The sequence below is a fragment of the Achroia grisella genome, unplaced genomic scaffold, assembly GCF_030625045.1.
Source record: "Achroia grisella isolate CSIRO2021 unplaced genomic scaffold, CSIRO_AGI_Agris_v1 utg1062, whole genome shotgun sequence".
In the NCBI taxonomy this organism is placed as follows: domain Eukaryota; kingdom Metazoa; phylum Arthropoda; class Insecta; order Lepidoptera; family Pyralidae; genus Achroia; species Achroia grisella.
Genome location: NW_026712566.1, coordinates 4896772 through 4913115, shown reverse-complemented (window position 1 = coordinate 4913115; position 16344 = coordinate 4896772).

The following is a 16344-nucleotide window of genomic DNA, read 5'->3' as shown; positions in this document are numbered from 1 at the left end:
GCACCCGCTTTCTCTAACTTATGTATGTATTTGTGAGATATATATATATATATAAATAAATAATCTATAATCTCAGGACAATTCACACAGCGCCGTCTAGACCCAAGTTAAGCTAGCTAAAGCTTGTGTTATGGGTACTAGATAACTGATACATATATATTCTTTTGTAAATACAAACATAGATACATCAAACACACAATCGAATCCGTGACCATCGGAAATAAGGCGGTCTGGCCGCTGGACCACCGAGACCGTCAAATATATATATATATATATAACTCATGTTATATTTAACACTATTTTCCTTCTTCTTATTATTACTTTTGTTTTCCTTGTCTATGTGCCGCTCTTTGTGTTGTACAACCAAATCCATTATTCTAGGTCGCTTTGTAACGATTACTTTCAGCGATAAGCGAACAAAATTTTTTTTTTTATTTAAACAACTAAAAAATCACATGAATTTTGACAGATTAAAAAAATGACTTTTTTTTTAATACTGGCACAGAGCAATAGCAAAATAGGCTGAATGCAAATAATAATTAAACAATTATAGTATTGGTATTGTTATTACAGTATCCAATTTATATATATTTTTTGTTTGACAAATCACACAGCGCCATTTACTTCCAAGGCAAGACGAGCTTGTGTTATGGGTGCTTGACAACTTATAGAAATACTTAAATTTTTTTTTTAATAGATAAATATTTCTTTTTTTATACTACGATGGTGGCATACAAGCCCATCTGATGGTAAATGGTTATCGTAGCCTATGGACGCCTGAAACACCAGGCGTGTCACGTGCGCGTTGCCGATCCTTCAGATACCTTAATATACCCTTCTTGAAAAACCCCAAGCTGTAGTCTCGTGAGAAAACCTCGGCAGGTAGTTCGTTCCACAATCTAAGTGTACGCGGGAGGAAGCTCTTTTGAAACCGCACTGTGCGAGACCACTTAGGTTCCAGCGTGTGGGAATGAATTGTCGATTCCTTATTGTAAAGACATACATAATATAATTAAATAGAGTACATCCGTATACAAACATTTATACTTCATCAATATCTTTTCAATTACACTCTATACTATGTGTTATTCCAGTGCATAAACCACATTTACAGTAAAGTTTCACAAATAAAACATTTAATTTCTTAATATTTAAAACATTGCTTATCAAACACTAGCTATGCCCGCGACTTCGTCCACGTGTTATAGTGACCTTGACCAAATATAGAAAAAATATTTATAATCTAATCCAAAAAGGCAAAGAAAAAAGATTCCTCGCATAGTTTCAAAAATGACGATTTTCTATACAAGCTTTCATCCCCTATTTTTTACCCCCTTAAGGGTAACAATTTTACAAACTTAGTCATACTTATTTAATGAACAGCCTAAAAAATAAGTTTCAAGATTCTAGTTTTAAAAATGACGATACTTTCATTGATCCCTTCATCTCCCCTTTTAACCCCTTACAACCCTGTATTCGCATTAAAAAGTAGCCTATGTCCTTTCTCAGGGTCTATTCTATCTGTGTACCAAATTTGATTAAAATCGGTTCAGTAACTTTGGCTTGAAAGCGAGACCGACAGACAGCCAGAGTTACTTTCGCATTTCATTTATACTCATACGTGTCATTCAACATGTCACTGCCAGGCCACGCGCAGCCCAAGTCGCGGGCGGCGGCTAGTATGCCGTGTTCCCACAGTGAGTAGTAAAGATGACATTATACAATGATGTGGCCACACGTTTATAAGAGCACATAACACAAATAGACAGAAACAAACGTGAACCGGTAAGGAGCAGTCACCGCCCGCCATATAAAAATAGAGATCCGCGCGCCACGCTCCGGACATACATACATACATACATACATACATACATATACAGCGACCCAACTGTTTACACACTTTATTGTTACTTCTAGGGTTCCGTGGACACATTACCAAGTACGTTTTTCAATAATGTAGTAAAATTAATTTAATTTTGTTTATGCCACAATAGTGACAAAAAAAAACACGAGACTTACGAACAAGGATAAATGCAAGACAAAAGCAATATTACCCCAAATAAATGGGATAAGAAAGAAGCAGATGATAATGATGACGGTGACAAACAACCATATGGCCCATCTGATGGGTAAAAGGGTTCCTTTTACCCATCATCATTTACCTTATCCCATTCATTTGGGGTAATATGGCTTTTCGTTTAACGCAACATAAAAACGTCTGAAACTCCCAAAGATTTTCTAGACCACACCATAAGAATGAGTGGTAGAATCAAGAAATATGAATATTAAAAGGTGTTTATGTTAAGTTTATTTCAATAAAGATTATTTATATTCTTTATTCAGAATCCTCAAGTCGTAATGAAACTGGTGTACGACCAGTACAGGTCATATTAATTGAAGGGTCATCCATGAAAATTGGTATTTAAATGGCAAACATTGCAATTGTTGTGTATTTCAAACTACTCCATTTTTAAAAGCTATAACTGAATACGCCTCGGCGAAGGATGCGAGCAGCGCAGGACCGATCGTCGTGGAGATCTTTGGGGGAGGCCTATGTCCAGCAGTGGACGTCTTCCAGGCTGAGATGATGATCATGAACTGAATACGACGAGGTACGTACTGAACTAATTGTCAATAATTTCGTTCTTGCGCCTGTAGCTCATGTCGAAGCAATGTTTAGTCTGTAAATTTTATAGTTTCAATATTTTAAAAGGCGCTTCCAAACTGGAGCAGCCCAATAATGAATCATCAATATAACAACGTCATCTAAAGTGTTTTCCAGTTACCACTCGCAACGCTTGCTACTTTTGCAACTTACTTTCTTTATATCACTCGCGCTAAGTATACATACTAGTTGGTGATCGTTGCATTTAGTAACTCTGTGGAATGTGCTCGTAAGGATTTTAAAAGAGATTTTGGATGATATAGTCTGAAGTTACATAGGTTAGACATAGATGTATTCCATGAAATATTGGCAGATCCAGTTTCCCATACAGCTATTGTATAGTTCTGGCTGGTCCAAAATACCAAACGGTATTAGCATCAATATCCATACGAGCGCCCAATAATTAAGTACAAGCACGTCGAAGGCACTTATTAGATATTCCTTGGAGAAAAACAGAGCTGGCCAAGCAGGCTCCCATTACTCTTGCACTCGGTCTACTCAATGGTGTCGTTTATCGATTTCTTCACTTATCCTAAGGAGCATATTGGGAAGCTGTAAGGCTCGCTTAGTTTTGATGTCAATAAATAAATGAATAATAGAGAGAAAATATCTCTGTGCACTCCCGCCCCGTGGTGGTGCAATGCTGACCAACAGTTACTAGCCAGCAGCAGTTGCAATCAAGTCTCCCCGCCCCGCTCGCATACAATAATGACCTCGAAGTAAAAATATTACTGGCTTGCTCTACTCTATCGTGAAGTTGTGATAGCTGCTAATTTTAGACGTTGCTTCATATTAATTCCAATCACGAGAGTTATGTCTTTATCCATTGTTAGAAGTCAAAGTTAATTGCAATATTATAGTGTAAAATTACTTTATACCCATTCTAGCTATTCCCGCGACTTCGTTCGCGTGGAATTTAACTTTATTTTTCTGAAATAGAAGTAGCCTAAGTTACTCCTTATTAAATCAGCTACCTGCCAATAAAAGACCCGTCAAAATCGGTTTAGTACACTTATATGTTCTTATAGCAAGTTACCTAGTCAATATTTCATGGTAGTCAAACGATATCTAGCTACAGTTAATTACGTTTAATTGTGTATCACCGAGTAGGTACTACATTGAAGGTAAAACATAATAATTTGCATCGGCCGGCTCGTGAGTCATACAGCAGGGTCTAGTGGGGAGACTGAGAATGCTCAAGTGGTCTTGGCTCATTAGTTTGCTGCACAAGACCTCCGGCCGGATGCCACGCCGCGCCAGCCGGCTCCCCGCGTGTACAGTACGGATCACGACCACATTTGATGAAAAACTTAACTCAGATAGAGGCCAACGAGGAAAGATTCATCCGTGAAAGTACTAGGAGGTCTGCAGTCCCAAATAATTTCTAAAGTCACAATAGTTACACACAGTACGAAATATCAATGTGTAAAATTGTTTAATGATGAAATTAAATAAATATTTATCATAATGTGGTACATACGCGGTTTTAAGGTCTTTACAATTAGATTCACACGTCGTCGCTTGATACGCCGATACCGCTGCATGTGGAAGCAGCGCTAACAAAATCCTCGGTGCAACCACAGCGTCGAGATTTTGCCGCCGTCGTCGCTAACAAACTGACTGCTTCAGTACAGTGGCGTATGCCAAAAACGGCACTGAACATTGACCCTACGTGTGCTGCCACTGGTAACCGCGACGATGATGGCTTCGTCGTGGTACAAAAGAAGAGGCGCACAAACAGGGTCAATAGGAATCATTGTGGCACTGCACTCACTGGGCCCAACTTTCTGCTGCGTGCTGCTACACCGACCACGACAATGTACCTGTCCCGTCTACATTACGCCACTAAGGAGCAGGACATTGTCGATTATATTCGTACCAAGAGTAACCTGACATTGAGGGTGACGCAGCTGAAGGCGCGTCACAACGCGAGTTTCAAAGCGTTTGTGGCCCTGGTCCCCACCGACTTGCTGCTCACCTTCATGAAAGAGGACTACTGGCCGAAAGGTGTGGTATATCGGCGCTACCGTGGCAGATTGCCGTCTTCAGTGCCGTAATCACATAGACAATATCGATGTATTAGTTTTTAAATATTATATTATATGTATGTTAGATTATAAGGTATTTATAATATGGGCCTAGTTGCCTGAAATAAATGAATAAATAAATTCAAAATGTATATTTTTTACAAGACAAGCATTTAAAGTTTTTAAATTTATTTAAATTATTATTTTTCCTTTAAAATTTTAAATTTACACAGAAGTAATATATATCATTTTAAAAGTATTTAGATAATGATTAAGACGGCGTGGTTAATTTAATTGACTCATATAAATAAAATTGGTGTGTCTCTTTGTAATATTGAAATAACAGTTGATTAGTATTTATATTCATATGCATGTAGCATATGAATATAAATACTAAATACACCAAAATAACATTTTTTACAATTTTTGTCCCTCTGTCTGTTTATTCCGGTTAATTTCTGAAATAACTGGACCGATTTTGATGGGACTTTTTTGGCAGGTAGCTAATGTAATAAGGAGTAACTTAGGCTGCTTTTATTTTAGAAAAATTAAATTAAATTCGACGCGGACGAAGTTGTGGGAACAGTTAATAAATAAATAAAACTGTGCGTACATCTATCGTACTCAGTGATCAGTGGTCAGTGGACACACGCCGACTCATCGACTGATCGCTACGTGACTACTACACTATATCATCACCTTATTGTAATGACATGCATATTTGTTTACAACTCGGTGTCTGTACGCTAACCTACAATGCACCGATCGCTGATTTTTCATTTTTTGATATTTTTCCTTCTCATATAATAATGCTGGAATGTAATACCTAACGAAATGACGGGGTATGTATGTATACTGTATTTTTTGTGTACGTTATATACAATACTAGCTACTTGCCCCGGCTTCGTACGGGTGTACATGTATTATATATATAAACCTTCTCCTTGAATCACTCTATCTATTAAAAAAAACGCTTCAAAATCCGTTGCGTAGTTTTAAAGATTTAAGCATACATAGGGACAGACAGCGACAGCGACTTTGTTTTATACTATATAATGATTATTAATATTTATAAACGCGAAAGTTCTATGATTCATTTTTAACTACGAGTGTCGATTGCCACACAAATTTTATTTGGTTACGAGCATTGGGAATCAGTTTTATATCTTAAACAACATATATATATATATGAAATGTATTACTAGTTATAGTAATTAGTTAACCCCAACTAACCTGACTTTATTTTCGACTAGTGCCCCACCACAGTATCCCGTAATCGCATACAGGTGCACCATTGCAAACATTACACGACATAACAAACACACCATAACAAATCTATACATATAAATAAAACAGGAGTGTCTGTTTGTAATATTGAAATAACCGATTTTTACTACAAACATATGAATATAAATACCGATACAACAAAATATTTTTTTTTTACAATTTTTGTCTGTCTGTTTGTTCCGGCTAATCTCTGAAATGGCTGGACCGATTTTTGACGAGACTTTTATTGACAGCTGATGTAATAAGGAGTAACTTAGGCTGGGCGGACGAAGTCGCGTGTACAGCTAGTTATAAATAAAAAAAAGAGTAACACTGTTATAAATAGGATGTAAGCTTCACTGTAACGATATAATTTATTGTCAGCAGTAGCGTCAGTGCTATAGAGTAATTACCATGTTTTTATATCATCTAGAATGTAGTGCGGCGAGTGTTTCAGTTGTATGTAGCCGTACTTAATGTACTAATTAATATATACATATATACTGTTTAAAAGGGCGTTTTGTATGCGCCGAATAAATGTATTTTTCTTCATTTGATAATAATAATCTCAGGACAATTCACACAGCGCCATCTAGACCCAAGTTAGGATAACTAAAACTTGTATTATGTGTACTAGACAACTGATACATATACATAGATTTTTTTATTAATACATATATATTATACATAGAAAACATCCAGACCGACACAAACAATCATACTCATGAATACAAATGTTTGGGCCGTGCGCGGAATCGAACCCGTGACCATCGGAAGTAAGGCGGTGTGTTAAACCACTCGAGCGAGGCCGTCGAATGAAATCAATGAAAAGTGTAATCAGTATAAAAATACAATGTTTTTATTATGTATCTTTAAATCTGTGCTTCCAACAATAAAATTATACGCAATTAATAAATATAATATATCTTCTATAATATAAAAATGAATCGCTAAATGTGTTGGTAAGCGCTAATCTCGAGAACTACTTAACCGATTTCGATAATTTTTTTTTAGAATATTCCTTGAGGTACGAGGATGGTTCTTACTTAACACTTTTCTGTAATCCCATACAAACGATTCTTAATGATACTTATGTCCCTATGTATGTTTAAATCTTTAAAACTACGCAACGGATTTTAAAGCGGTTTTTTTTAATAGATAGAGTGATTCTAGAGGAAGGTCTATATGTATAATACATGTACATGTACCCGATACAAATTATAATATTGAGATAATATTAAAAGTGGGATATTTAACATCTACTCAACTTCAATCAATGAGTAATTATCAACGTTAGCGCCGTTGTGTCCTCCATTATTACCTTGTGCTATGTACTTACAAGTTAACAAATTAGCCAATTGATACTAATTTGTTAATGGAAACGGAACGCTGCAAAGGTTTAGAGGTCCCTAACTAGTAATTTTAAACTAATTAAAGACCAAATGACAAATAACCAAAAGGTTATATTAACATTTCACTTTCACTGAAGTCCCCCGGTTATATATTTATTTATTATAATTATGTTGTAATGAAACGTACAAAAATTAACAAATAAAATTGATATATCCATTTAATCTATACATCTATACATGTAAATAAAATTGGAGTGTCTGTTTGTAATATTGAAATAACCGTTTTATTGTTTAACCGTGTTATTATTATTTTTATCATTACATGCATATGAATATAAATACGGTACACTACATACACCAAAATATCATTTTTTACGATTTTTTTCCGTCTGTCTGTCTGTCTGTAGATTTTAATACTTATTTTTGTTGGAGTTTCCAACAAGAACTGACAAGAAAGCTCTTATAGTTTTCAAATGAGCTTGTAAATGAGAGACAAAAAGAGTTTTATTTTTAAATTCAATTAGTGAGTATATAGTGACCACCAACATATATATGTGCAGTACATATAATATGGCCTCCACTCAAGTAATTGAGTGATTTCTTAATTAATGACAGGGCGGTGGCCGTCCGCCGCACCACGCCAACACTCATGAGGGTTGGCCTCCGGGTGGTGGTGAGTGCAAGCTAATCAGTTAATTAGCCACATGTCCTCCTCCGTCACACTCGGGACCGTCCGTAGGCGTCGCGTCATGCCGGTCACTACACAACACAACACTACACGGTGTGTGCGTGTGTGTGTGTGTGTGTGTGTGTGTGTGTGTGTGTGTGTGTGTGTGTGTGTGTGTGTGTGTGTGTGTGTGTGTGTGTGTGTGTGTGCGTGTGTGTGTGTGTGTGTGTGTGTGGGCAGGCGGGGGATGCGCCTCCACCCTACTGCATTCATTAATACGTTCTAATCTAGCGACCGTTACAAACATGGTAATTTTTTTTTAAATATTAAATATATACATTTGAATATATACATTTGAGCATGAGGTCAGGTCAGTTAGCCCATCGTGACAAATTCACCAGGAATTTAGCTATATATATACATTGCTAGTATGGGTTCATTAGTCCACATTACTAACAATCCCATTTCCCCCCTATACATTTGCATATATATATTTATGGCACGTCATATACCATTACTCAGTGGGTAGGACGTTGTATATACATATAATACTTATATAGCGTTGGCAGTACTTATGTCTGAGATGTTATAGCAACCCCGCACTCTATCACTTCAGTGCCATACACACATTTGACGGCCCCGGTAGTCTAGCGGTTAACACCGCCTTACTTCCGATGGTCGCGGGTTCGATTCCTCGCATGGCACAAACATTTGTATTCGTGAGTATGATTGTTAGTGTCGGTCTGGGTGTTCTCTATTTATAATATGTATATATTTACGAGAAAAAAATATATCTATGTATTTGTATCAGTGATCTAGTACCCATAACACAAGCTTTAGCTGGCTTAACTTGGGTCTAGATGGCGCTGTGTGAATTGTCCTGAGATTATTATTATTATTATACACCCTTGACACTGGAGTAGAAATAGTAATAAACATAAGCATGTCCATTATCTGCAGAAATACGGGGATGGCGATACCCCCAGTCAACTTTATACATCTACCCTTGTATTTACCAGTAGGGGTGTGGTTGGGTAGGACACTGTCATATAAAAAAGAAAGAACTTTGAATATGCAACCTCACTATAGTAAATTGTATTTTATTACTTAAAAAATATATACACATAAATAAAATTGGAGTGTCTGTTTGTAATATTGTAATAACCGTTTTTAACTACATGCATATGAATATAAATACGGTACGTACACCAAAATAAAATTTCTTACAATTTTTGTCTGTCTGTTTGTTCCGGCAAATCTCTGAAATGGCTGGACCGATTTTGACGGGACTTTTTTTGGCAGGTAGCTGATGTAATAAGGAGTAACTTAGGCTACTTTTATTTTAAAAAATATTCTTTTATTTTAGAAATTTCCACGCGGACGTAGTCCCGGGACCAGCTAGTAGATTAATAATATTAAAGGAGTTCGGCGGTCGGTTGCCAACAGTGAATATGCAACCTCTCTACAGTAAACTGTACTTTATTACATAAAAAAATTACAGAACTATCAGATTTAAACATGTTATTCATTACTCATGAGAGTCAAATTGCAACAGAATTAGATATATTCATTTACATCAGAACAAGATAGTAAAAACAAGGCGATTTCTGTGCACAGTCGTGGGCGTTCAAAGTGTATTGAAATATAATATTTCTGAACAACCTTATTTTTAACAGGAACACCCAAATGCACCACGTCCGTCCGGAGGCCGTAATAAGTAGCGCGCAGTTTATTTGAGATCGAGAGCGCAGACTCATTCATTCACACGAATCCAGCAAATTAACATAAACAAGAGAAACTGGGGTAAACAATAGCTGCGAATAAACAAAGTTACCAGCGTGCTTACATAGCATCGCCCTACTACTATTACATATATATATACATATAAATAAAATTAGAATATCCGTTTGTAATATTCAAATAACCGTTTTTTACTACATGCATATGAATATAAATACGGTACATGCACTAAAATAACATTTTTTACAATTTTTGTCAGTCTGTCTGTCTGTTTGTTTGTTCTGACTAATCACTGAAATGGCTGGACCGATTTTGATGGCACTTTTTTTGGCTGGAAGCTGATGTAATAACGAGTTACTTAGGCTACTTTTATTTTAGAAAAATAAAGTTAAATTCACGCGGACGAAGTCGCGTGTACAGCTAGTTATAAATAATATTGTAATGATTCCTGTGAGTTGTTAAGATTATTGTTCTTTATTTTAGAACCTTTATTTATGAATGTACAGTATAGTTACACCGCAACCAAAACCTATAAATATAGTCTAAGAACAAAGATTAAAGGAGTTACTGTCTCGTGTTAACTTTTGTAAACAGAATAGTAAGTGTAGGGAACACTTTGGCATTCTTTAAAGAGGCGTTGTGAGCAACTCTTCCTGGAATGTAATCACGGCTTCCCGAGTTCCCTTCCCGGCGTTGTAAATATACCTCCTCTTACAACACGCTCCCAGTTTTGTAATGCTCACCGACACAACGCCATTCAATGTAATAATGTCAATTTGTGATATAAATTGTTTAGTACCTAGTCTTGTTCAATTAGTTCATGTAACTAATTATAAAGAGATAATAATATACAATGACAAAACACCTATCATGTAAATAAAAAAGCTCACAATATCTCATGAGAACAGCCTCTGGTGCTGTCGACTGGCCTAATCTCCTGGGTAAATTATGCATTAATGTACCAGGAGTATCAACAATACACAGTCCTCTCCTATCTGTTCCCCTAGTGTCATCGAACTATAAGCAGAATTTATTTCTCTGGCGAGCTAGCAACATGTGTAATAAATTATCTAAAACGGTTAATATAGATCTATTTCGTAATAATATTAAATCAGTGAGACACCAACTAAGTGAGCCCTTCTTTAAATAACAATTAATTATTATTGAAGATTATGTATATATTCATTATTTGTTACTGTACTCTCGTTAATTAATTTCATATTCTCTGTTAACTTTATAATGTGTTGTTGACTTTATACGTAGTGATGTAATTTTTTAGAATTAGTCTGTTGTTATTTGTGAAAGCCTGTCAGTGGCTTAGTATGACGTTTATATTGATTTTATTTAAGATATACGTAAATAGCCTTGGTTTTCCTTTAATAAATAAGTAAAAATGTACATATAAGAATGCGCTCATACACCCGCACATGCATACACGCACACATGCACACACACTGCACTTATTCACTTGGTTTCGGCCCGTAAGTGTGGTATACGCTATAAAGCGTAGAAAACCAGCAAAGGTTGAGAAAATTTTGTGTAAACAATAATAATATACATGTAATAATAAAAAAATAATCTCAGGACAATTCACACAGCGCCGTCTAGACCCAAGTTAAGCTAGTTAAAGCTTGTGTTATAGGTATGAGATAACTGATAAAATAATCCTTTTTTTCGTAAATACATACATAGAAAACAACCAGACCGATACAAAAAATGATATTCATGAATACAAATGTTTATGCCGTGCGAGGAATCGAATCCGCGACCATCGGACGTAAAGCGGTGTGCTAGACCGCTAGACCACCGAGATCGTATTAAGTATAAATAAATTGAATATATTAGACGTAGCTATTATGGTATAATCTAGACATTGGTTTTTTTTATGGATGATAATGAAACGGTGCACCCGCCTGCGCTAACGGTGTACGCTGGCGGGGCACCAGTGGAGGATGATAAGATGAGCATGGGTTCAGGTCAGTTAGCCCATCGTGACAAATTCATCAAGAATTTATAAAATACACAGAAAACACCCAGACCGATACAAACAATCATACTCATGAGTCAAATGTTTGTGCTGTGGGAGGAATCGAACCCGCGACCAAAGTAAGGCAGTGTGCTAAACCGCTAGACCATCGCGGTCGTCTAGAGATGAGCGGTAAATTAAAAGAATGATAACTATGACTATTCAAAACTGTTTAAAGTAAGTTTATTTGAATAAATGATTTTCTATTCTGTTGTATATAGGTAAAAGGAAAATATTGGTATACGGAGATATTTAGAAAGACTTTTGACAACAGAACATGAAGTATCAAAAATAAGAATGTAATATAAAAAAACTATAAATTTAAATACAAATTTAGAATATAAAATAAATGTCTGATTAGCCAGTTACAACATATTCTATTTGATTTAAAAAAAGAACTGTAACCCACTGTTATCGGTCCGAGGGAGCACTTATGGGACTTTGTCATGGTACAATCCCCATATGCAACAATATCTAGTGACTATATGTTGTTGCATATGGACTAGATTCTAGTCTATGTCTTGGTTTATGTTGATTACTTATTTTTGTATTCTACGACTTCGTTAGTACTTTTAATTGTGTTATAGCAACCTTACCAATATTATAAACGCCTAAGTTTGTGAATATGAATGGAAAGATGGATGTTTGTTACACTTTCACGCAAAAACTACTGAACGGATTTTGATGGAACTTTACTATAATATAGCTTATACATCAGAATAAAAAATAAATTCGCTGTCGCTGTCAGTCCCTATGTATGCTTAAATCCTTAAAACGACGCAACGGATTTTAAATCGATTTTTTTTAATAGATAGAGTAATTCAAGAGAAAGGTTTATATGTATAATACATGTACACCCATGCGAAGCCGGGGCGAGTAGCTAGTAGGCTATAAATTTCACGCGATTGAAACCGCGGACACAACTAGTACGGACCACATTCATGAACAGAAGCAAATCGTCAGGTCGAAATAATCAAAATGGGTAGTATGTATACACAAATATTTTCAAAGGGCGCAGACGGATTCTTTAAGTGGTGTATCGGCTGTTGTTAGTACGAGTATGTAACGTTGACATGGTTGGATGGTGTGTTACGGAGATGTGTGTGGTGTGTGTAGGACATGCGGACAGAAGCAGCAGCGCGCGGCTCCGCGGCGGCGGCGGCGGCGGCGCGGCGGCGGCGGGCGCGGAACTGTCGGGAAGCTAAATATAGAAGCCGCACTCCGCCACCGGCCCACCCGCCTACTGCCGACTATCTGAATCACCACAGCCCGAACTGCCAGGACGACTCTTTGTATCAACTACTAGCAACTTCGTCTGCGTTTCATTTCCCCAACTTTTGCAATATTTTTCATTGCAGCTCCGCTCCTATTGGTCGTAGCGTGATGATATATAACTTAAAGCCTTCCTTGACAAATGGATTATCCAACACAAAAATAAATTTTCAATTCTAACCAGTAGTTCCTGAGATTATCGCCTTTAAACAAACTCTTCAGCTTTATAATATTAGCATCAATGAAAAATGCAATCCTTCGTTGATATCATCTCAAAGATTCTATTGTTGTATTTCTCGAAAATAGTTAAAAAATATTACATACTCATCGAAATATATTTGATTGACTACTATGTACTACTTAACATATGATAATAACTGAAAATGCCACTATGAATCTACTTGTATTTCTTGTAATCACTGGACGCTAATTCAAAATATATACGTCACAAGCATCGCCGCCTTAAACTAGGCTGGGGCCCTTGGGCAGTCAAGAATTCGGGGCCCTTTTGGAAAGTAAAAAGAGTTCATTAGGTAAGAACATAGGAATAGGCGATAGGTATATGCCCTCTGATAACATTTGTTACAAAAGTGTAGTGTGCCCGACAAAAATCTTTTGAGAATAAATGTGTGAGAAAAATTGTCGGTCCTTCGGGGGCCCCCTGAGAATGGGGGCCCTGGGCACGGGCCCCGTGTACCCTTATGGTAAAGACGGTATATGTCACAAGAGTCAGTACCACATATCTATTCGTAGACGATAATACGCATGTCAGCACTTGGGAGTCGGCAATAGATAACATGCTTTGGATGGTGTTATCACCAGCCGACCCCGGGGACGTCATTCACTAAGTGGGTTTTACAACATGCCATCACAATATAATACATACTTGGTATGTTCATCACCAATATCAGTGTGGGAAATCATTATTACATAGTATAAAACAAAGTCGCTGTCGCTGTCTGTCCGTCTCTATATATGATTAATCTTAATGTTTAAAATTAAGTAACGGATTTTGATGCGGTTTAAGATAGAGCGATTCAAGAGGAAGGTTTATATGTATAATACATGTACACCCGGGAGAAGCCGAGGCGAGTAGCTAGTCTAATGTATAAAATTCTCGTGTCACAGGTTTCGTGTTTATACTCCTTCGAAACGGCTTGACCGTTTTTGATGAAGTTTTATATGTATATTCAGTAGGTCTGAGAATAGGTTTATAGGTTATGACTATGATGATGACTTACCCCAAAAAATTTTTTTTCGTGTTTTCGACAATGTTTTTTTTATTAAAATATATTTTATTTATTATGTGGCATTAAATAATACATACAACCTTAAATTTTCGCTCTTCTATCACCAACCCCTATTTTTTATAGCGTTATTAATTTATAAGACAAAACAACGTTTGCCGAGACAGCTAGACTTTATGTAAAAAGTTAATTCTTTAAAATAAAGCGCTTGCTTTGTGCTACCATGAAGCACAATCAAAGGAAGTGCCTTTTGGCCTATGATAATTAACTCACAGTTGCGCCGCCGCGCCGCCGGCGGCACAGTGGTTGTGTTGATTTTGCTCACCAACCATGACATGTAAGGTATTCTAAATAGATTCGATCTATATTGATTACAATTTCCAGGGAGACACCTACCGCTGCCGCGTGGGACAGGTATTACCGGCAGGTTATATTTTTTTTCAGACTACTCTAATGCTTTTGGCCGCTGTCTTTACAGCTTCACTGGACAATAGGGGGCGAGTGCAGATGATACTCCAAACCAAAGGAAGGACTTATGGAGCGGCTGAGAGACTGTCGTAATTTCGATCCCCGTTTGAATTGGACGGGGGATCGATCGGAGGTGGTTACCGGCAGGTATCCAGGTTGTTACTGAAAATTAAACTCTACAGGCACGTACGTAATAGATTTCAAACAAAGATGGCGACCTTACAGGATTGGCGACTAATTGCTGCCATTACTAATATTGTCTGCGACAGAAACGGCACAATGGGAATCGAAGCGCATTACCGTATGGCCGTATGGGGGCAGTCCGCGCGGCGCGGCGGGGCGGGGCGGGGCGGGGCGGAGGCGCTGTGCTTGCTATACATTCAAGAACTCTTTGTTACATATTGTATGTATCCTACAGCTCAATACCACACATTTATCTTTCTCTAAAAACCAATAATGAAGTAACATTATCTTTTGTTACACTCGACATTACTAGAAATATAAATAATCTTTATTCAAATACCTTTAAGATGAGTTCTTTTGAATAGTTTTATTTTTTTAAATAAAATTATATAAGAAGATAATATGTATTTTAAGGAAGGTTTTACATATGAATGTGGATGGTTATAAGGAGCAGAGGAAGGCCGAAAAAGAGATGGATGGACTGTGTGAATGATATATAAAGAAAGGAAGTAAATAAAAGAAAGGAAGGAAGAAGCAGATGATGATGAGTGGTAGAATAAAAAAAATGTGACTATTCAAAAGTGCTTATATTAAGTTTATTTGAATAAATATTACTTCTATTTCTTTTATTCTACCATTCATTCAGAACGCACTACGCAGGCTCATCACAAAATGAGTAACAATCTTGCGTGTTGCTATTTTAAATAAAACTGATCTAAGTAAATACATCTTACAAGTAAGAGGCATGCGACAACCAACATAGAAACTGCTACGCACTCAATCTTTCTGATATCAGATAACATTGTCAGCACTATTAATATAAATATAAGATACATTTCCTTCTACAAAAACAATATCATCATTTATAAACAGTTCAATTTTACAAAACAGCTTTTTTACAAAGACCGTGTTTGGTAAGTACATTTGTATCTTTTTCTGGCAGATTTAGAACAGACTGGCTGTTTATTGTAAAACCTTACGCAATTCCCATAAAACGATATTAATTAGCCTCTTGCCTTAACAGTCACAGTTTTAGTGTTTTATTCTGCGTCGTGTGTCCTCATATATTCAGTGTACATATAAATGCACGTCATTGAAATACACTGATAATATTAATCTTAAAAAAATATTGTTCAACAAAATGAAACAGGCAGCAATGATGATGCAGACTCACACGTTCTGCTCGTAATGGATAAACTTAAAACATACAACACCGATTTAGAAAATACTTTCACCATTTCACGTGACCTACAGACAGCTACATATATTATCAGTTAAATAATAACATATGTATGTATGTATCGCAGCGTCGCGGGATATACTACTATGTGTAATATGTATGTAGAAATAGAAATAGAAATAGAAATAGAAATAATCTTTATTCAAATAAACTCATTACAAGCACTTTTGAATAGTCATATTTTGATTCTA